At 42.4% G+C, this 21,192-nt stretch overlaps 1 protein-coding gene across 1 annotated transcript in view; it reads right to left on the bottom strand.

Annotated features, from left to right (window-relative positions):
* The window catches only part of LOC306923424 (tripartite motif-containing protein 14), a 493,176-nt gene that overhangs the window by 17,707 nt on the left and 454,277 nt on the right, over positions 1-21,192 (bottom strand). The gene's annotated exons all lie outside the window — the stretch shown is intronic.

The raw sequence follows: 21,192 nt of genomic DNA, 5'->3' as shown, positions 1-21,192 counted from the left end.
ACACATTGGGCGCGCCCCCTAGTGGTCTGTTTGCACAGACTCAAATATTGGATAGGTATAGGTATGGTATACCTATATGGTTTTTCAATGGATTCTGTTACTATTGGTTGTGCTAAATAACATACTACATTTTTAACAAACAACCAGAAAGGCCTCGTTTTCAAGATGGCGTCCACTGTGGCTAAAATGAGCTAAAATGCCTTTGAACTGTGATATAATAATATGTAAAAGATCATAACTGCACTTTGTAACTACTTTTTGAATTTTGGCATGGTGTTAGGTATGGGCATAAGGTTTTCAAAAACCATTTCAAACTAATTTGGCTCGCCCCCTAGTGGCGAAAAATAAAACTTCTGGGAACTCAGATTAGATCCAGTATAAGTCAATGGCTGGGTTTCCCAAACAGTTCTTACACCATGGTGTAAGAAGTTTTGTTTTTGTTTGTTTTTTTGTCTTGTTTTGATATATATTTTTTTCTGTTGTATTTTAAATTTTTCATACTTTATATCTTTTTTGAATATTTGGGACTTTTTACCCAACGGGACTTTTGGGACTTTTTCCCCAACGGGACTTTTGGGACTTTTTCCCCAACGGGACTTTTGGGACTTTTTCCCCAACAGGACTTTTTCCCCAACGGGACTTTTTCCCCAACAGGACTTTTACCCCAACGGGACTTTTGGGACTTTTTCCCCAACGGGACTTTTTCCCCAACGGGACTCTTTCCCCAACGGGACTTTTTCCCCAACGGGACTTTTGGGTCTTTTTCCTTAACGGGACTTTTTCCCCTACGGGACTTTTGGGACTTTTCCCCCAACGGGACTTTTTCCCCAACGGGACTCTTTCCCCAACGGGACTTTTTCCCCAACGGGACTTTTTCCCCAACGGGACTTTTTCCCCTACGGGACTTTTGGGACTTTTCCCCCAACGGGACTTTTTCCCCAACGGGACTTTTGGGACTTTTTCCCCAATGGGACTTTTTCCCCAACGGGACTTTTGGGACTTTTTCCCCAACGGGACTTTTTCCCCAACGGGACTTTTTCCCCAACGGGACTCTTTCCCCAACGGGACTCTTTCCCCAACGGGACTTTTGGGACTTTTTCCTCAACGGGACTTTTTCCCCAACGGGACTTTTTCCCCAACGGGACTCTTTCCCCAACGGGACTTTTGGGACTTTTTCCCCAACGGGACTCTTTCCCCAACGGGACTTTTTCCTCAACGGGACTTTTTCCCCAACGGGACTCTTTCCCCAACGGGACTTTTGGGACTTTTTCCTCAACGGGACTTTTTCCCCTACGGGACTTTTGGGACTTTTTCCCCAACGGGACTTTTGGGTCTTTTTCCTCAACGGGACTTTTTCCCCTACGGGACTTTTGGGACTTTTCCCCCAACGGGACTTTTCCCCAACGGGACTCTTTCCCCAACGGGACTTTTTCCCCAACGGGACTTTTGGGACTTTTTCCCCAACGGGACTTTTTCCCCTACGGGACTTTTGGGACTTTTCCCCCAACGGGACTTTTTCCCCAACGGGACTTTTGGGACTTTTTCCCCAACGGGACTTTTTCCCCAACGGGACTTTTGGGACTTTTCCCCAACGGGACTTTTTCCCCAACGGGACTTTTGGGACTTTTCCCCAACGGGACTTTTTCCCCAACGGGACTTTTTCCCCAACGGGACTTTTTCCCCAACGGGACTCTTTCCCCAACGGGACTTTTGGGACTTTTTCCTCAACGGGACTTTTTCCCCTACGGGACTTTTGGGACTTTTTCCTCAACGGGACTTTTTCCCCAACGGGACTTTTTCCCCAACGGGACTCTTTCCCCAACGGGACTTTTGGGACTTTTTCCTCAACGGGACTTTTTCCCCTACGGGACTTTTGGGACTTTTTCCTCAACGGGACTTTTTCCCCAACGGGACTTTTGGGACTTTTTCCTCAACGGGACTTTTTCCCCTACGGGACTTTTGGGACTTTTCCCCCAACGGGACTTTTTCCCCAACGGGACTTTTGGGACTATTTCCTCAACGGGACTTTTTCCCCAACGGGACTTTTGGGACTTTTTCCTCAACGGGACTTTTCCCCCAACGGGACTTTTTCCCCAACGGGACTCTTTCCCCAACGGGACTTTTTCCCCAACGGGACTTTTGGGACTTTTTCCTCAACGGGACTTTTTCCCCTACGGGACTTTTGGGACTTTTCCCCCAACGGGACTTTTGAGACTTTTTCCCCAACGGGACTTTTGGGACTTTTTCCCCAACAGGACTTTTTCCTCAACGGGACTTTTTCCCCAACGGGACTTTTGGGACTTTTCCCCAACGGGACTTTATCCCCAACGGGACTTTTTCCCTATAAAACTATAAAACATTTCAAAGATTCCTTTTCAGGCAAACATGTCCACCGTAGGTGTAAGTATGTAGGACTAGTAGCATGCCAAAGTTTGTGCTATTGCCATTGAGAATGCATTGGGCGTTTAAGTTAAATAACTCAGAAACTACAAAACATTTCAAAGTAAAAAGTTCCAGCATGTGTGCCCACAGTAAGCTGAATAATAAAAAGTATGAATGGAGTTTCTAGGTGAAAGTGCTTTAATATCTGCCATTGAGCCCCATTGTAAATATCTCAAATTAGAAAGCACCATATTTCTAAAACTATGAAACATTTCAAAGATTCATTGTCAGGCAAACATGTCCACCGTAAGATGAACCTAAATAGGTTTGAATGGGCTTTCTAGGTGTAAGTATGTAGGACAAGTAGCATGACAAAGTTTGTGCTATTGCCATTGAAAATGCATTGGGCATTTAAGTTAAATAACTCAAACTACAAAACATTTCAAAGTAAAAAGTTCCAGCATGTGTCTATACAAAGTGTGAATGGAGTTTCTAGGTGAAAGTGATTTTTTGACGTGCCACTATCTGCCATTATACATTTCTAAAATTTGAAAGCACTATATTTCTAAAACTATGAAACATTTCAAAGATTCCCTTTCAGGCAAACATGTCCACAGTAAGATGAACCTAAATAGGTTTGAATGGGGTTTCTAGGTGTAAGTATGTAGGACTAGTAGCATGCCAAAGTTATACATTTCTCATATTTGGTTTCGGACGGCATACTATAGCATGTCGTTTTTCGTGATTTTGGGGGATTTGAAAAAAAGATGAAAATCATGAAAAAACGACATACTATAGTCCATGGTTTGGGACGGCATAATATATTTTGTCATACTTTCATGATTTTGGGACACTATGTCAGAGGCAGGACTTGAACCTGCAGCCTCCTGATTCCCAGGCAGGCTCTGTACCCAGTGAGCCACTGTGCATGCTGATCTTAAAAGGCCGAATAGATAATGACAGAAGACCCAGAGACTTGTTTCCATTGTGGTTCATAAACATTCGAACGTCTAGAGATAAACAACAGCAAAAGAAACAATAGACAAATCTCCTGTTTTTTTATTTTTTGTATTTTATTTTTGTATCAATGTTGTACTCAAAGGGAACAGCAGACTGTGTTGTGGCAGGTAGCAAGTATATCAGTGACTTAGCACACTGGCTGCATGATCTGGAGATTGTGGGTTCAAACCCCACTCAAATCTGTACTTGCCAAAATCTGCCATTGACCCCCATTCTGAATTTCTCAAATTTAAAGCACTATATTTCTAAAACTATGAAACATTTCAAAGATTCCTTTTCAGGCAAACATGTCCACCGTAAGATGAACCTAAATAGGTTTGAATGGGCTTTCTAGGTGTAAGTATGTAGGACAAGTAGCATGACAAAGTTTGTGCTATTGCCATTGAAAATGCATTGGGCATTTAAGTTAAATAACTCAAACTACAAAACATTTCAAAGTAAAAAGTTCCAGCATGTGTCTATACAAAGTGTGAATGGAGTTTCTAGGTGAAAGTGATTTTTTGACGTGCCACTATCTGCCATTATACATTTCTAAAATTTGAAAGCACTATATTTCTAAAACTATGAAACATTTCAAAGATTCCCTTTCAGGCAAACATGTCCACAGTAAGATGAACCTAAATAGGTTTGAATGGGGTTTCTAGGTGTAAGTATGTAGGACTAGTAGCATGCCAAAGTTATACATTTCTCATATTTGGTTTCGGACGGCATACTATAGCATGTCGTTTTTCGTGATTTTGGGGGATTTGAAAAAAAGATGAAAATCATGAAAAAACGACATACTATAGTCCATGGTTTGGGACGGCATAATATATTTTGTCATACTTTCATGATTTTGGGACACTATGTCAGAGGCAGGACTTGAACCTGCAGCCTCCTGATTCCCAGGCAGGCTCTGTACCCAGTGAGCCACTGTGCATGCTGATCGTAAAAGGCCGAATAGATAATGACAGAAGACCCAGAGACTTGTTTCCATTGTGGTTCATAAACATTCGAACGTCTAGAGATAAACAACAGCAAAAGAAACAATAGACAAATCTCCTGTTATTTTATTTTTTGTATTTTATTTTTGTATCAATGTTGTACTCAAAGGGAACAGCAGACTGTGTTGTGGCAGGTAGCAAGTAGATCAGTGACTTAGCACACTGGCTGCACGCGCGGGCCGGTCGTGTATAGTCGGCACAGCCGGACAGCCAATGAAACGAAGGCTTGCCTTTGTTGCCAGGCAGTTTTGCCATCTTTTTCACCCAATCAGAATTTTTCACTTTTCTTTGTAGGGGATTTGGAGACTGGAGTTCGATTCCCCCTCATGGAAGATGCATCCATAGTTAAAGTTAGTTATTGACCAGTTAACGGCCTGGTAATGGCATACCTGGATGTAAAATAATACAATATGTTGAGTTATAATTGTACCACTGTGTCTGTGACTTATTTTTCTCTGCCCTTGATTTTCTATACTGCTTATATTTACATTGTCAGTAGTTATGATTTAATTCATGAATTTGGATAAATTCTTTCCATCTAGATAACCAAGTGGGGTCCGGGGACCCTCAGGGGTCCTTGAGGGAGTTCCAGGGGGTCCCCAGCTAAATTATAGTTAGTAACCAAATGTGTAATGAGAGTGTACAAAGGGAACCAAATGGACCCGTTGGTTCCATTTGTACACTCTCAGAGTTAAATTAACATTGATTTGAAAATATAAATTGGGGGACCCAGATATAGAAATGCCATTAAATGGCATTTAAATTAGACTATAATGCATGTCAAACTGGGGGTCCTTGAAATTAAACGGGTTGAGAATCACTGCTATAGCCGTAAAAAATATATAATAATAATAATCTCTTATGGGGGGTCCCTGGCATGTTTTCAAATGGGGGTCCGCAGGCTAATTAGTGTAATTTGGGGTCCTTGACATGAAAAAGTTTGGGAACCATTGGTCTATATAGCAGTAGTATAGTCATCCTCATTGCCATCTAGTGGCTGTTATAAATCATAGCACGGCAACAAAACATTTGTTGAACTGTGAAATTACACAACTCTTATATTTTTTGATTGATTGAAATATTTATTAACAGTTTGCAGAATTACAGTACATTTCGAGCACAAACTCAATACAAAGGCTGTTAACTGTGAGTGGACGACCCAATTAAGCATTACACTTGTTTCCAACAGGGTCCACCATGTTCAATTCATCAAAACATTTAGAGACGTACAAATAGACACTTCTATATAGACAAAGAACAGAACAGGAATTCATCATAATGGAATATACATACAAAGATAAAGATAAATAGTATTAGAAAATAGATCAAATATAAAAAAACTGTGGGATACAATATATAGTGCAAATGTATCGGCTAGCAGCAGTTGAAATCCCATCCTAAAAATAAAACAAAGGAAGAATGTATTGCTTGTTTATTTAACAGAATTTCTATATACAGATGTAATTTGCTGTAAGCAGTGTAGGAGTATAAACAGTGTACACAATGATTTGTATTCCTTAAGGTGCTTCCATTCCATTCCATTCAGAGTCCATTCTCTCTCTCTATGAAAAATGTTTTAGTCATTTGTTTTTATCAACACTGGTGTGTGTGTATGTGTGTGTGTGTGTGTGTGTGTGTGTGTGTGTGTGTGTGTGTGTGTGTGTGTGTGTGTGTGTGTGTGTGTGTGTGTGTGTGTGTGTGTGTGTGTGTGTGTGTGTGTGTGTGTGTGTGTGTGTGTGCGCGCGTGTGTGTTCCTCAGGCACAGTAGAGGCGTACAGACAGTTGGACTGTGAGGTGATGTGGACTGTGATGTGGTGGCCCTCCTTCTCCTCGCCGCCAGAAGGACACTTTGACCTGTGCGTCCATGAAGGCAGCGCCCAGCTCCTGCACTGCGTCACCAAGGTCTGCCACTCACTCACTTGTTAACTGAAACACCTGAAACAGGCAGGGAAAGCATAATGTTTTTAAAATGACCGGTTAGTTTGATTAGAAAGATCTGCATTGTCCCTATAATTCATGCATCAAATCACAAATCACAAAACGTGTCGGCTGAGTAGAAATACAGAAGGGATTCTTCTAATGGTTTGTTTAATTGATTGAATAGTTTGCAAAGAAGTACAGAGATACAGATAATGCTAAAAGGATAACAGGCCTTGTTTCCATTCTGGTTCTATGTATTCAAGTCATCAAGCGTGGGCAGTGTGTACAGGTTGACCTTGCAACAGTGCAAATAAAAGTGAGATTAGATAAAAGTTGCCTGCTAGTGATTGTATGTATTGCAATTATATACTCTATTCATTCCGCTCTCTCTCTCTCTCTCTCTCTCTCTCTCTCTCTCTCTCTCTCTCGCCCTGCCTACACATCTGTCAGACCCCACTTCTGCATTGCTGTACTGAAACGTCCCACACCTGTCCTCAGACGATTGAGGGTTGTCCACTCCATGCGGGGCAGGTGCTGGCTGGCCATGAACATCTGTGGGATCCTTGATGTAGTGGTGAAGCCTGGATGTTCTGCTGCCTTCCACTGGTCCCTCCATCTCGCCATCACCCAGGAAGCCTTGGCGGTGTCAGCTGGTGTTGTGTGAAGCAGTTCCTGGGCACAGGGACTTGTTGTTGTATGGTTAACCCATTCTGGCCGGGAACCCCTTTTGGTGTTTTAAGGATTATGTTATACTTTAGCTATTGAAAAATAGCAGATCTACAAGCTCATAGTGCGGCACTCGGTGCCGCACTATGAGCTTGTAGATCTGCTATGTTTGGAAAATCTTGAAAAATGAAAGAATAGATTTTTCAGAAAATTGTCATGATTTAGAAGACACTTGTAGAATCGTCCTCAGGTCTACAACTGTTGAAAATACTAAATAAAGTATCAAACTAGAAAAAGTGCCCTTCTGGGCACAGGTCTCCACCAGGAGGATAGGACTGTGAGATGTTTGGCAAAATGTTTAGGATTAATATAAACATGTTTTTGAGGCATTTTGTTCCAAAAATGTGTTTTGCAAAAATCAACCTGTTGGTGGCGCTATAACAGGCCAATGTGAAAAGGGTGGGATATATTCCTCAGCCTAGTAAGAAAATGTGTGAAAGATTTCACGTAAATTGCATGCTGCGTTCATGATTTGAGGCTTTTGTTCAAAACGGGGCAATCTTGCAAACTGTGAAAGCCAATTATAGCCAATTAGGATGGAATATGAAATATCGGACAGATCCGACTTGAGCACATGACCATAGAGATACTGTGTAACGATTTGTGAGATTTTTGGACAGAATCTGGAGGAGTGATATAAAAAAATGTGTTTTACAAAAGTCGGCCTCCTGGTGGTGCTATAAAAGGCAGATGCGGAAAATGCAGGTCAACGGTTTGTCCTTGGCCTCTAGGGAGTGTGCATGCAACGTTTCACGCAGATCGGTGCAGTTTTAGGTACAAAATGTGAAAAGCTGCCTCATGGTGGCGCTATAACAGGCCGTTCTGGAAAATGTGGGGCAGAGGTTCATCGTTGGCATCCAGGGAGTGTGTGTGCAAAGTTTGGCATCGACTGGGTTAACGGTGCCGGAGATTAGCTGGTAACGGACGGACGGAAGGACGGACGGACGGACGGACACACACACACACACACACACACACACACACACACACACACGGACGGAGTGCAAAACATACTCTCTCACCATGCCTTCGGCCTGGTGGAGACAATAAAATAAAAAGACAGTCATCTGCTTGCAGCAAGCTACAGTATACACCTTGAAAAGTACAGTCATGACTCTTACTAAACACCAAAACTCAAGTGTACACTTAAACTGTATGTTGGCTTGTTTACTGTTGAGTGAGAGACCCACAGTTTGGAAAACACTGCATTAGCTGTCTGGGTGTTATAAATATTGATATGACAATTAAAATTGCATTGCTATATCACACAAATTATGTTGTTGTATGGTAGACAATATATTTGGGTTTCAAGTGTGGTAATCTGAACACAGTGTCTTTACACTCTAGTGCATTTCATATTTAATGTAAATATACCAACAGGACTAAGGTGGAACCTCGGATAGTACTCTACCAGTGCTTTTTTTGCTTTGCAACACCATGTCTTTACTTGCATGTGAATTATTTTGACTGTACTTATACTGTTCAAAATAATTTAACCAACCAAGCCCATTAATTATAACACAGAGATAACTAAGCTGTCAACATGCACTAGGAGTAGCAATGAGGCAATTCATTGAACACAGTTTTGCACAATGTTCCAGATCTATTACGATATGAATCCACTGTGCTTGACTACACCATGATAGGAGTACAATAACTTTACATTGTGAATAAAACATTAACCACGGTGTGGTTGCAGAGTAATGCTAAAGATTTAATCACATGGCTGTCTGCTTCATGTATTATAATTAAAAGTGCATTCTGGTATTGTGAATCAATGTACTTAAATGAAAGCACCAACTTCAGTGTTTATTGACTGACCTATAATAACAATATAGCTTCCAATAGCACAGTGAGGGGTCCGGGGACCCCCAGATTTTGTCAACATCAGCTAAAGCCACTATAAAGCCTATACACCTCGGCTATTTGAAACTAGGCGATCTATGAGCTTGTTGATCAGCTATTTTCAACAAATCAGACCATTAAACTCAGTCAAATAAATGTTACATCATGAAATATAACATCGGGTCTTTTGTAGGGTCTAAGCAGGAGTAAACACTGATACAGTGCGTTATTATTTTGTCTGCTGGTTGCTATAGGGTTCAGCTCCATGTACAGTAACAGCTCAGCACAGTACATAATTAACAGATCCCTGATCGATCTAAAAACGAATCCACTACATTCACCAAATCACCAAGACATATAAGCATTAAAACGTTTCCTTTGACAAGTCAGAAAGTGATCTGTTCGTGCCCCATCATACAACGTCTGTTTACGATGATGCTAACACGCTAATTCGATTAGCAGCCCTTCCTTTGTCAAAGACGTGCAAAATAAAAAATCTGTCAATGTATACACATTATGTTACACGTCTTTATCGGCGTTTCTGTGGTCGAGACAATGCATTGTACCGACCTGTCAGTTTCTGCTGCTGCTCGGGACTTCATGTATGTGACGTAAACATTAAACAGACATATATGAATCCAGGCATTAATCTCGTCCAAAAATATATAAAATGTAAACGCCAAAATCGCGAGAGTCAGCTATTCATTACAAAATATTTCACAGACCTTGATGTGATTGTTCGCTGTGATAAAGTAACACAAAGGTGATGATGATGAGCAGGAAAAAATACAACGAGACGAGAGGATAAACATAACTTGAGAGAAGAAGAACAGAGGCATTTGGCAGTGACATTCAGAACAGTGCCACAGCCAGCCCATCCACACCCACTCTGTGGCCAGACGTATATTACATCGGCAGTGAGATTAGGACAGCGCCACTGCCCGTCCACACACCCACTCTGTGGCCAGACATATATTACATCGGTACCGAAGTTTAGGACAGCGCCGCGTCCGTCGTCCGCACCCACGTTGCGGCCGGAAGCGGTACTGCGCCCGTAGTGAAATTTCACTACCATAGAGAATGAATGGGACCTCGTTTAGGGTGGACATCATCTTAACAAGGGTGCCACTGAGCTCTCAGTGATTTTTAGGTTGAAAGTTGTTCTTCTTGGTGTCACTTTTCAAATGGGGCCTTGGGATCATGTACAGAGCATTTGAATGGTGCTGTGCATCAAAGGTGTCTTTAGTGCTTTTAAGTGTTATCGTGGATGTTAATCAGATAATACAGAGGAGAAACCATGACAGGACACAGACAGCCTCCCCATTGGTGGATGTGATCCTGGCAGCCAGCCCAGGTGTGTTCTGGTCCTGTTGATTGAGCTGAGAAGGACTTATAAACCTTGAAGGTTTATAGGTCCTGCTCAGCTCAATCAACAGGACCAGAACACACACTTGTTACTTTTCTTCCAGTTTATTATACTCGTCGTTTTATAGCCCATGGTCTCGGAGTGATTTTCGTCTTTTTTTCAAATCCTCAAAAATGATGAAAAACGGCATGCTATAGTATGCCGTCCGAGGCCATGGGCTATAGCCCATGGTCTCGGAGTGTTTTTCATAATTTTTGAGGATTTGAAAAAAAGACGAAAATCACTCCGAGACCATGGGCTATAGTCCATTGTCTCGGAGTGATTTTCATCTTTTTTTCAAATCCTCAAAAATTATGAAAAACGGCATGCTATAGTATGCCGTCCGAGGCCATGGGCTATAGCCCATGGTCTCAGAGGGTTTTTCATCATTTTTGAGGATTTGAAAAAAAGACGAAAATCACTCCGAGACCATGGGCTATAGTCCATTGTCTCGGAGTGATTTTCATCTTTTTTTCAAATCCTCAAAAATGATGAAAAACGGCAACCTATAGTATGCCGTCCGAGGCCATGGGCTATAGCCCATGGTCTCGGAGGGTTTTTCATCATTTTTGAGGATTTGAAAAAAAGACGAAAATCACTCCGAGACCATGGGCTATAGTCCATTGTCTCGGAGTGATTTTCATCTTTTTTTCAAATCCTCAAAAATGATGAAAAACGGCATGCTATAGTATGCCGTCCGAGGCCATGGGCTATAGCCCATGGTCTCGGAGTGTTTTTCATCATTTTTGAGGATTTGTAAAAAAGATGAAAATCACTCCGAGACCATGGGCTATAGTCCATTGTCTCGGAGTGATTTTCATCTTTTTTACAAATCCTCAAAAATGATGAAAAACGGCATGCTATAGTATGCCGTCCGAGGCCATGGGCTATAGCCCATGGTCTCGGAGTGTTTTTCATCATTTTTGAGGATTTGAAAAAAAGACGAAAATCACTCCGAGACCATGGGCTATAGTCCATTGTCTCGAAATGATTTTCATCTTTTTTACAAATCCTCAAAAATGATGAAAAATGGCATGCTATAGTATGCCATCTGAGGCCATGGGCTGAACTTGAACGCACGACCTGTGGTTCTCATAGACAGCAGCTTATGACAGAGGCCACCATGCTCTCTGAGAATCTCCTCAGCTTTCCATCTCTTTGCAGTTCTCTTCTGGATGTTATTCTCCAAAACATGCTGCAAAGTGAAAGTAGCAGGAACTCAGCTGGATTTGAACTCACAACCTGTGACTCACATGGACATCATCTTAACAAGGGTGCCACTGAGCTCTCAGAGATTTTTAGGTTCTAAGTTGTTCTTCTTGGTGTCACTTTTCAAATGGGGCCTTGGGATCATGTACAGAGCATTTGAATGGTGCTGTGCATCAAAGGTGTCTTTAGTGCTTTTAAGTGTTATCGTGGATGTTAATCAGATAATACAGAGGAGAAACCATGACAGGACACAGACAGCCTCCGCATTGGTGGATGTGATCCTGGCAGCCAGCCCAGGTGTGTTCTGGTCCTGTTGATTGAGCTGAGAAGGACTTATAAACCTTGAAGGTTTATAGGTCCTGCTCAGCTCAATCAACAGGACCAGAACACACACTTGTTACTTTTCTTCCAGTTTATTATACTCGTCGTTTTATAGCCCATGGTCTCGGAGTGATTTTCGTCTTTTTTTCAAATCCTCAAAAATGATGAAAAACGGCATGCTATAGTATGCCGTCCGAGGCCATGGGCTATAGCCCATGGTCTCGGAGGGTTTTTCATCATTTTTGAGGATTTGAAAAAAAGACGAAAATCACTCCGAGACCATGGGCTATAGTCCATTGTCTCGGAGTGATTTTCATCTTTTTTACAAATCCTCAAAAATGATGAAAAACGGCATGCTATAGTATGCCATCTGAGGCCATGGGCTGAACTTGAACGCACGACCTGTGGTTCTCATAGACAGCAGCTTATGACAGAGGCCACCATGCTCTCTGAGAATCTCCTCAGCTTTCCATCTCTTTGCAGTTCTCTTCTGGATGTTATTCTCCAAAACATGCTGCAAAGTGAAAGTAGCAGGAACTCAGCTGGATTTGAACTCACAACCTGTGACTCACATGGACATCATCTTAACAAGGGTGCCACTGAGCTCTCAGAGATTTTTAGGTTCTAAGTTGTTCTTCTTGGTGTCACTTTTCAAATGGGGCCTTGGGATCATGTACAGAGCATTTGAATGGTGCTGTGCATCAAAGGTGTCTTTAGTGCTTTTAAGTGTTATCGTGGATGTTAATCAGATAATACAGAGGAGAAACCATGACAGGACACAGACAGCCTCCGCATTGGTGGATGTGATCCTGGCAGCCAGCCCAGGTGTGTTCTGGTCCTGTTGATTGAGCTGAGAAGGACTTATAAACCTTGAAGGTTTATAGGTCCTGCTCAGCTCAATCAACAGGACCAGAACACACACTTGTTACTTTTCTTCCAGTTTATTATACTCGTCGTTTTATAGCCCATGGTCTCGGAGTGATTTTCGTCTTTTTTTCAAATCCTCAAAAATGATGAAAAACGGCATGCTATAGTATGCCGTCCGAGGCCATGGGCTATAGCCCATGGTCTCGGAGGGTTTTTCATCATTTTTGAGGATTTGAAAAAAAGACGAAAATCACTCCGAGACCATGGGCTATAGTCCATTGTCTCGGAGTGATTTTCATCTTTTTTACAAATCCTCAAAAATGATGAAAAATGGCATGCTATAGTATGCCATCTGAGGCCATGGGCTGAACTTGAACGCACGACCTGTGGTTCTCATAGACAGCAGCTTATGACAGAGGCCACCATGCTCTCTGAGAATCTCCTCAGCTTTCCATCTCTTTGCAGTTCTCTTCTGGATGTTATTCTCCAAAACATGCTGCAAAGTGAAAGTAGCAGGAACTCAGCTGGATTTGAACTCACAACCTGTGACTCACATGGACATCATCTTAACAAGGGTGCCACTGAGCTCTCAGAGATTTTTAGGTTCTAAGTTGTTCTTCTTGGTGTCACTTTTCAAATGGGGCCTTGGGATCATGTACAGAGCATTTGAATGGTGCTGTGCATCAAAGGTGTCTTTAGTGCTTTTAAGTGTTATCGTGGATGTTAATCAGATAATACAGAGGAGAAACCATGACAGGACACAGACAGCCTCCGCATTGGTGGATGTGATCCTGGCAACCAGCCCAGGTGTGTTCTGGTCCTGTTGATTGAGCTGAGAAGGACTTATAAACCTTGAAGGTTTATAGGTCCTGCTCAGCTCAATCAACGGGACCAGAACACACACTTGTTACTTTTCTTCCAGTTTATTATACTCGTCGTTTTATAGCCCATGGTCTCGGAGTGATTTTCGTCTTTTTTCAAATCCTCAAAAATGATGAAAAACGGCATGCTATAGTATGCCGTCCGAGGCCATGGGCTATAGCCCATGGTCTCGGAGTGTTTTTCATCATTATTGAGGATTTGAAAAAAAGACGAAAATCACTCCGAGACCATGGGCTATAGTCCATTGTCTCGGAGTGATTTTCATCTTTTTTACAAATCCTCAAAAATGATGAAAAACGGCATGCTATAGTATGCCGTCCGAGGCCATGGGCTATAGCCCATGGTCTCGGAGTGTTTTTCATCATTTTTGAGGATTTGAAAAAAAGACGAAAATCACTCCGAGACCATGGGCTATAGTCCATTGTCTCGGAGTGATTTTCATCTTTTTTACAAATCCTCAAAAATGATGAAAAATGGCATGCTATAGTATGCCATCTGAGGCCATGGGCTGAACTTGAACGCACGACCTGTGGTTCTCATAGACAGCAGCTTATGACAGAGGCCACCATGCTCCCTGAGAATCTCCTCAGCTTTCCATCTCTTTGCAGTTCTCTTCTGGATGTTATTCTCCAAAACATGCTGCAAAGTGAAAGTAGCAGGAAATCAGCTGGATTTGAACTCACAACCTGTGACTCACATGGACATCATCTTAACAAGGGTGCCACTGAGCTCTCAGAGATTTTTAGGTTCAAAGTTGTTCTTCTTGGTGTCACTTTTCAAATGGGGCCTTGGGATCATGTACAGAGCATTTGAATGGTGCTGTGCATCAAAGGTGTCTTTAGTGCTTTTAAGTGTTATCGTGGATGTTAATCAGATAATACAGAGGAGAAACCATGACAGGACACAGACAGCCTCCCCATTGGTGGATGTGATCCTGGCAGCCAGCCCAGGTGTGTTCTGGTCCTGTTGATTGAGCTGAGAAGGACTTATAAACCTTGAAGGTTTATAGGTCCTGCTCAGCTCAATCAACAGGACCAGAACACACACTTGTTACTTTTCTTCCAGTTTATTATACTCGTCGTTTTATAGCCCATGGTCTCGGAGTGATTTTCGTCTTTTTTTCAAATCCTCAAAAATGATGAAAAACGGCATGCTATAGTATGCCGTCCGAGGCCATGGGCTATAGCCCATGGTCTCGGAGGGTTTTTCATCATTTTTGAGGATTTGAAAAAAAGACGAAAATCACTCCGAGGCCATGGGCTATAGCCCATGGTCTCGGAGGGTTTTTCATCATTTTTGAGGATTTGAAAAAAAGACGAAAATCACTCCGAGACCATGGGCTATAGTCCATTGTCTCGGAGTGATTTTCATCTTTTTTTCAAATCCTCAAAAATGATGAAAAACGGCATGCTATAGTATGCCGTCCGAGGCCATGGGCTATAGCCCATGGTCTCGGAGTGTTTTTCATCATTTTTGAGGATTTGTAAAAAAGATGAAAATCACTCCGAGACCATGGGCTATAGTCCATTGTCTCGGAGTGATTTTCATCTTTTTTACAAATCCTCAAAAATGATGAAAAACGGCATGCTATAGTATGCCGTCCGAGGCCATGGGCTATAGCCCATGGTCTCGGAGTGTTTTTCATCATTTTTGAGGATTTGAAAAAAAGACGAAAATCACTCCGAGACCATGGGCTATAGTCCACTGTCTCGAAATGATTTTCATCTTTTTTACAAATCCTCAAAAATGATGAAAAATGGCATGCTATAGTATGCCATCTGAGGCCATGGGCTGAACTTGAACGCACGACCTGTGGTTCTCATAGACAGCAGCTTATGACAGAGGCCACCATGCTCTCTGAGAATCTCCTCAGCTTTCCATCTCTTTGCAGTTCTCTTCTGGATGTTATTCTCCAAAACATGCTGCAAAGTGAAAGTAGCAGGAACTCAGCTGGATTTGAACTCACAACCTGTGACTCACATGGACATCATCTTAACAAGGGTGCCACTGAGCTCTCAGAGATTTTTAGGTTCTAAGTTGTTCTTCTTGGTGTCACTTTTCAAATGGGGCCTTGGGATCATGTACAGAGCATTTGAATGGTGCTGTGCATCAAAGGTGTCTTTAGTGCTTTTAAGTGTTATCGTGGATGTTAATCAGATAATACAGAGGAGAAACCATGACAGGACACAGACAGCCTCCGCATTGGTGGATGTGATCCTGGCAGCCAGCCCAGGTGTGTTCTGGTCCTGTTGATTGAGCTGAGAAGGACTTATAAACCTTGAAGGTTTATAGGTCCTGCTCAGCTCAATCAACAGGACCAGAACACACACTTGTTACTTTTCTTCCAGTTTATTATACTCGTCGTTTTATAGCCCATGGTCTCGGAGTGATTTTCGTCTTTTTTTCAAATCCTCAAAAATGATGAAAAACGGCATGCTATAGTATGCCGTCCGAGGCCATGGGCTATAGCCCATGGTCTCGGAGGGTTTTTCATCATTTTTGAGGATTTGAAAAAAAGACGAAAATCACTCCGAGACCATGGGCTATAGTCCATTGTCTCGGAGTGATTTTCATCTTTTTTACAAATCCTCAAAAATGATGAAAAACGGCATGCTATAGTATGCCGTCCGAGGCCATGGGCTATAGCCCATGGTCTCGGAGTGTTTTTCATCATTTTTGAGGATTTGAAAAAAAGACGAAAATCACTCCGAGACCATGGGCTATAGTCCATTGTCTCGGAGTGATTTTCATCTTTTTTACAAATCCTCAAAAATGATGAAAAATTGCATGCTATAGTATGCCATCTGAGGCCATGGGCTGAACTTGAACGCACGACCGGTGGTTCTCATAGACAGCAGCTTATGACAGAGGCCACCATGCTCCCTGAGAATCTCCTCAGCTTTCCATCTCTTTGCAGTTCTCTTCTGGATGTTATTCTCCAAAACATGCTGCAAAGTGAAAGTAGCAGGAAATCAGCTGGATTTGAACTCACAACCTGTGACTCACATGGACATCATCTTAACAAGGGTGCCACTGAGCTCTCAGAGATTTTTAGGTTCTAAGTTGTTCTTCTTGGTGTCACTGTTCAAATGGGGCCTTGGGATCATGTACAGAGCATTTGAATGGTGCTGTGCATCAAAGGTGTCTTTAGTGCTTTTAAGTGTTATCGTGGATGTTAATCAGATAATACAGAGGAGAAACCATGACAGGACACAGACAGCCTCCGCATTGGTGGATGTGATCCTGGCAGCCAGCCCAGGTGTGTTCTGGTCCTGTTGATTGAGCTGAGAAGGACTTATAAACCTTGAAGGTTTATAGGTCCTGCTCAGCTCAATCAACAGGACCAGAACACACACTTGTTACTTTTCTTCCAGTTTATTATACTCGTCGTTTTATAGCCCATGGTCTCGGAGTGATTTTCGTCTTTTTTTCAAATCCTCAAAAATGATGAAAAACGGCATGCTATAGTATGCCGTCCGAGGCCATGGGCTATAGCCCATGGTCTCGGAGGGTTTTTCATCATTTTTGAGGATTTGAAAAAAAGACGAAAATCACTCCGAGACCATGGGCTATAGTCCATTGTCTCGGAGTGATTTTCATCTTTTTTACAAATCCTCAAAAATGATGAAAAATGGCATGCTATAGTATGCCATCTGAGGCCATGGGCTGAACTTGAACGCACGACCTGTGGTTCTCATAGACAGCAGCTTATGACAGAGGCCACCATGCTCTCTGAGAATCTCCTCAGCTTTCCATCTCTTTGCAGTTCTCTTCTGGATGTTATTCTCCAAAACATGCTGCAAAGTGAAAGTAGCAGGAACTCAGCTGGATTTGAACTCACAACCTGTGACTCACATGGACATCATCTTAACAAGGGTGCCACTGAGCTCTCAGAGATTTTTAGGTTCTAAGTTGTTCTTCTTGGTGTCACTTTTCAAATGGGGCCTTGGGATCATGTACAGAGCATTTGAATGGTGCTGTGCATCAAAGGTGTCTTTAGTGCTTTTAAGTGTTATCGTGGATGTTAATCAGATAATACAGAGGAGAAACCATGACAGGACACAGACAGCCTCCGCATTGGTGGATGTGATCCTGGCAGCCAGCCCAGGTGTGTTCTGGTCCAGTTGATTGAGCTGAGAAGGACTTATAAACCTTGAAGGTTTATAGGTCCTGCTCAGCTCAATCAACAGGACCAGAACACACACTTGTTACTTTTCTTCCAGTTTATTATACTCGTCGTTTTATAGCCCATGGTCTCGGAGTGATTTTCGTCTTTTTTTCAAATCCTCAAAAATGATGAAAAACGGCATGCTATAGTATGCCGTCCGAGGCCATGGGCTATAGCCCATGGTCTCGGAGGGTTTTTCATCATTTTTGAGGATTTGAAAAAAAGACGAAAATCACTCCGAGACCATGGGCTATAGTCCATTGTCTCGGAGTGATTTTCATCTTTTTTACAAATCCTCAAAAATGATGAAAAACGGCATGCTATAGTATGCCGTCCGAGGCCATGGGCTATAGCCCATGGTCTCGGAGTGTTTTTCATCATTTTTGAGGATTTGAAAAAAAGACGAAAATCACTCCGAGACCATGAGCTATAGTCCATTGTCTCGGAGTGATTTTCATCTTTTTTACAAATCCTCAAAAATGATGAAAAATGGCATGCTATAGTATGCCATCTGAGGCCATGGGCTGAACTTGAACGCACGACCTGTGGTTCTCATAGACAGCAGCTTATGACAGAGGCCACCATGCTCTCTGAGAATCTCCTCAGCTTTCCATCTCTTTGCAGTTCTCTTCTGGATGTTATTCTCCAAAACATGCTGCAAAGTGAAAGTAGCAGGAACTCAGCTGGATTTGAACTCACAACCTGTGACTCACATGGACATCATCTTAACAAGGGTGCCACTGAGCTCTCAGAGATTTTTAGGTTCTAAGTTGTTCTTCTTGGTGTCACTTTTCAAATGGGGCCTTGGGATCATGTACAGAGCATTTGAATGGTGCTGTGCATCAAAGGTGTCTTTAGTGCTTTTAAGTGTTATCGTGGATGTTAATCAGATAATACAGAGGAGAAACCATGACAGGACACAGACAGCCTCCGCATTGGTGGATGTGATCCTGGCAGCCAGCCCAGGTGTGTTCTGGTCCTGTTGATTGAGCTGAGAAGGACTTATAAACCTTGAAGGTTTATAGGTCCTGCTCAGCTCAATCAACAGGACCAGAACACACACCTGTTACTTTTCTTCCAGTTTATTATACTCGTCGTTTTATAGCCCATGGTCTCGGAGTGATTTTCGTCTTTTTTTCAAATCCTCAAAAATGATGAAAAACGGCATGCTATAGTATGCCGTCCTTTTTCATCATTTTTGAGGATTTGAAAAAAAGACGAAAATCACTCCGAGACCATGGGCTATAGTCCATTGTCTCGGAGTGATTTTCATCTTTTTTACAAATCCTCAAAAATGATGAAAAATGGCATGCTATAGTATGCCATCTGAGGCCATGGGCTGAACTTGAACGCACGACCTGTGGTTCTCATAGACAGCAGCTTATGACAGAGGCCACCATGCTCTCTGAGAATCTCCTCAGCTTTCCATCTCTTTGCAGTTCTCTTCTGGATGTTATTCTCCAAAACATGCTGCAAAGTGAAAGTAGCAGGAACTCAGCTGGATTTGAACTCACAACCTGTGGCTCACATGGACATCATCTTAACAAGGGTGCCACTGAGCTCTCAGTGATTTTTAGGTTGAAAGTTGTTCTTCTTGGTGTCACTTTTCAAATGGGGCCTTGGGATCATGTACAGAGCATTTGAATGGTGCTGTGCATGAAAGGTGTCTTTAGTGCTTTTAAGTGTTATCGTGGATGTTAATCAGATAATACAGAGGAGAAACCATGACAGGACACAGACAGCCTCCCCATTGGTGGATGTGATCCTGGCAGCCAGCCCAGGTGTGTTCTGGTCCTGTTGATTGAGCTGAGAAGGACTTATAAACCTTGAAGGTTTATAGGTCCTGCTCAGCTCAATCAACAGGACCAGAACACACACTTGTTACTTTTCTTCCAGTTTATTATACTCGTCGTTTTATAGCCCATGGTCTCGGAGTGATTTTCGTCTTTTTTTCAAATCCTCAAAAATGATGAAAAACGGCATGCTATAGTATGCCGTCCGAGGCCATGGGCTATAGCCCATGGTCTCGGAGGGTTTTTCATCATTTTTGAGGATTTGAAAAAAAGACGAAAATCACTCCGAGACCATGGGCTATAGTCCATGGTCTCGGAGTGATTTTCATCTTTTTTTCAAATCCTCAAAAATGATGAAAAACGGCATGCTATAGTATGCCGTCCGAGGCCATGGGCTATAGCCCATGGTCTCGGAGTGTTTTTCATCATTTTTGAGGATTTGAAAAAAAGACGAAAATCACTCCGAGGCCATGGGCTATAGCCCATGGTCTCGGAGTGTTTTTCATCATTTTTGAGGATTTGAAAAAAATACGAAAATCACTCCGAGACCATGGGCTATAGTCCATTGTCTCGGAGTGATTTTCATCTTTTTTACAAATCCTCAAAAATGATGAAAAATGGCATGCTATAGTATGCCATCTGAGGCCATGGGCTGAACTTTAACGCACGACCTGTGGTTCTCATAGACAGCAGCTTATGACAGAGGCCACCATGCTCTCTGAGAATCTCCTCAGCTTTCCATCTCTTTGCAGTTCTCTTCTGGATGTTATTCTCCAAAACATGCTGCAAAGTGAAAGTAGCAGGAACTCAGCTGGATTTGAACTCACAACCTCTGGCTCACATGGACATCATCTTAACAAGGGTGCCACTGAGCTCTCAGTGATTTTTAGGTTGAAAGTTGTTCTTCTTGGTGTCACTTTTCAAATGGGGCCTTGGGATCATGTACAGAGCATTTGAATGGTGCTGTGCATCAAAGGTGTCTTTAGTGCTTTTAAGTGTTATCGTGGATGTTAATCAGATAATACAGAGGAGAAACCATGACAGGACACAGACAGCCTCCCCATTGGTGGATGTGATCCTGGCAGCCAGCCCAGGTGTGTTCTGGTCCTGTTGATTGAGCTGAGAAGGACTTATACACCTTGAAGTTTTATAGGTCCTGCTCAGCTCAATCAACAGGACCAGAACACACACTTGTTACTTTTCTTCCAGTTTATTATACTCGTCGTTTTATAGCCCATGGTCTCGGAGTGATTTTCGTCTTTTTTTCAAATCCTCAAAAATGATGAAAAACGGCATGCTATAGTATGCCGTCCGAGCCCATGGTCTCGGAGGGTTTTTCATCATTTTTGAGGATTTGAAAAAAAGACGAAAATCACTCCGAGACCATGGGCTATAGTCCATTGTCTCGGAGTGATTTTCATCTTTTTTTCAAATCCTCAAAAATGATGAAAAACGGCATGCTATAGTATGCCGTCCGAGGCCATGGGCTATAGCCCATGGTCTCGGAGTGTTTTTCATCATTTTTGAGGATTTGAAAAAAAAGACGAAAATCACTCCGAGACCATGGGCTATGCTGGGCTGTGAACTGTAGGTCGTAAAATCAAAATATTTTTTTCCCTGGATTCCTTGGGCCACGCCCATTTGCGTCATGATAGATCTTCCGCCATTTTG

The sequence above is a fragment of the Electrona antarctica genome, assembly GCF_951216825.1.
Source record: "Electrona antarctica genome assembly, chromosome: 5".
In the NCBI taxonomy this organism is placed as follows: Eukaryota; Metazoa; Chordata; class Actinopteri; order Myctophiformes; family Myctophidae; genus Electrona; species Electrona antarctica.
The sequence above is the reverse complement of the archived record's forward strand: the minus strand, read 5'-3'. Positions and strand labels throughout refer to the sequence as shown.